Source organism: Ananas comosus, linkage group 3 (assembly GCF_001540865.1).
Source record: "Ananas comosus cultivar F153 linkage group 3, ASM154086v1, whole genome shotgun sequence".
NCBI lineage: Eukaryota > Viridiplantae > Streptophyta > Magnoliopsida > Poales > Bromeliaceae > Ananas > Ananas comosus.
Genome location: NC_033623.1, coordinates 4,851,404 through 4,854,032, shown reverse-complemented (window position 1 = coordinate 4,854,032; position 2,629 = coordinate 4,851,404).

The window sequence follows — 2,629 nt, the reverse complement described above, 5'->3', positions numbered from 1 at the left end:
AACCTAACTTGTGTATCATCTTTTTCAAGCTAGCTGAAAAATAATTTGGGATTTCTATATCCTCATATATATCATCATCATAATCCTCCGATCTGATAACATCAGTGGATTTTTTATCGTCTTATTTATAAAAAAGGATTTCTCTTTTTACTGTTCTCCTTCCTTCAACATCTTCTATCTTTGTTGGGACAAAGAAGGTTTTTAAATGATCTACAACAGAAACCTGTCTTGCCGGAATAAGTCTGTGGCATTTTTCAGGAGTCTTAAGAATTGCCAATGTATCTTCTACCAGGTCAGAGGCTTTTGCAATCATTCTATCAGCCCTAACATGAGCTGTAAAGTGATGTTCGTCTTCTGACGAGTTTTCGATTTCGAGGGTATTTGAAAGAAGCTTCATGGCCCAACATAACTCATCTTCATCGAGATCGGAGCTATCCGAGTCACTTCCGAAATACGGCACCGTTGACTCCCTCTTAATTTCGTCTGCAAGTCTCTTCTCTTTGGAGGATTGTTCTCTCGATATGCTATGATTTTCTTCTGTATCTTCTGATTCTATAAAATACCTTGCATCTTCATATCGAATTTCGTGAACTCCAAATGACCGAATATCACCATCAATTCTATATTCCTCCCCATCTTTGATATATTTCAGGCACTGATGAAGGGTAGACGGAACTATGTGATATTTATGCAACCAAGGCCTTCCTAACAATGCCTTATAGGAAGTATCTGCATTGATAACATAAAATTTTGTCTCAGTTTGCAAATTCCCAAACCTTATCGGGAGAGTAATAGACCCGAGGGCCTTTTGACTTTGTTGGTTGAACCCTTGAATTACGACTTTTTCTGAGTTTAAATAGCCGACATCCATTGCCAGACTCTTTAGGGTTCTTAAAGTCATTAAGTTCACAGAAGATCCAGGGTCAATTAAAATGCGGTTCATCTTTTCTCCGTCACTTGTGCCGGTCACATATAACGGTCGATTATGATGCGTTGTCCCCATTAATAAATCCTTTTCTGTGAAGGTGATATTGGCGGCGTGGACGAGGTATAACGCCTCCTTCATGCTTGTCTCGGCGAAGTATGCGTGAAAGGTCTCAGGATTTTGGAGAGCATAGATCAACACTTCTCTGAGTTCTTTGGACATCATGAGGGCGTCATAAACACTCAGAAGTGCTGGTACTTTTCGTAAATGAGAGAGTACATTATACTCTATCCTTGTCAGCTTTGCTTGATTTGAAGAAGTTGGAAGTTCTTTGTTGACTTGAGCTTCTCTATCTCTCTCCTTTTGAACTGGCTCTTGCCTTTCTAGTAGTACCCTTCCAGATCTTAATTTTACTTGCAGGGCATCTCCTTCATCATTTTTCGAATCAGTACTGATGTCGACTGCCCTACAAATCTCGTTCCGAGTTTTCTTTGAGCTCCTACATTCTTGAGAGCGAAGCATATCTATTATCATCCTTGTTTGAGAGCTCATATTTTTCACTGCAGCAGCCATACAATCTAGATTTAACTTTAAAGAATGGACGTCTTGCTGCAACCTCTTTACGTCATTTCCTACTTCCAAGATACGAGTTTCCATTCTTTTTAATTCTTGATTTTGGGAGGGAGGTTCGTATGCTAACCATGCACTGTCACCTTCTTCGTTCACCACTGCTGGTTGTTTACTTTTTCGTCTCCGTTGTTAACAGATTCCTCAGAGTGATCTTCAGAGATAGTGATTACTCTACAAGACTCTCTACTGAGAGCTTTCTCCTCCAGCTCTTTTAGATGTTGGCAATATATGTAAGAATGGCCATTAGCTCTGCAAAAGTTACAGATAATAGGCTCATTCTCATCATATGGTAGATATGTTCTCGGGGGTCTTGTGCTCCTTGTGACTTGATTCTTCTTGAAGCCTTTACTGGTCGAGGGTTGTATTTGATCTTTCTTTGTATCTAGGTTATGCCCCCACTCTTGATGGTCCGGAGAAAATCGGAGTCGCGTTTCCCTTTGCTCCCATTTCCAAACTTTCTTCATACCTCGGTCTTCAATGAGCGGAGCTTTTCCTTTTCCTTCGTAAACTTGCACGTCTTGGTGCCATGACCTTTCTGCCACTTTCTCGTCATCGATCTTGATACTCAGAGGCTTTTTCTTTTTCTCCATAATCGAGTCTTTCTTTTGATCATCAGTCGACTGGTGCCAGCTGGGGTTTAAATTTGATTGTTTTTACTCTTTCGAGACAATTGTTGTTTCTCCTTTCAAATTGATAGATCTTGATCTCCTATAATTCTTAAGTTCTGAGAAGATACATTCTCTGTTGCTTGCTTCTGACTGGTATCGGGGGTCATCATCCTTTTAATGCGCTCCATCACCTCTTGTAGACGGTTGTTTCTAGGTGGTGGCCGAACTCGTCAAGGGGCTGGGGCCATCAACCGTAACACTTGCTCAATCCTTGCTTCAAGCCCGATCACCATCTTCGCTATCTCTTTTTGTTCGACTCTTATATTAAAGAGCTCCTCGTTGACCGAGTCTAGTCTATAGTTCGTAACCCTTTGTGCATATGCAATTGAACCTTGCTCCTCTTTTTTCTTCCTTTCTAATTTTTGCCAAAATTCTTTCTCGCTATCGCCTTCTTCAGCATCATCAT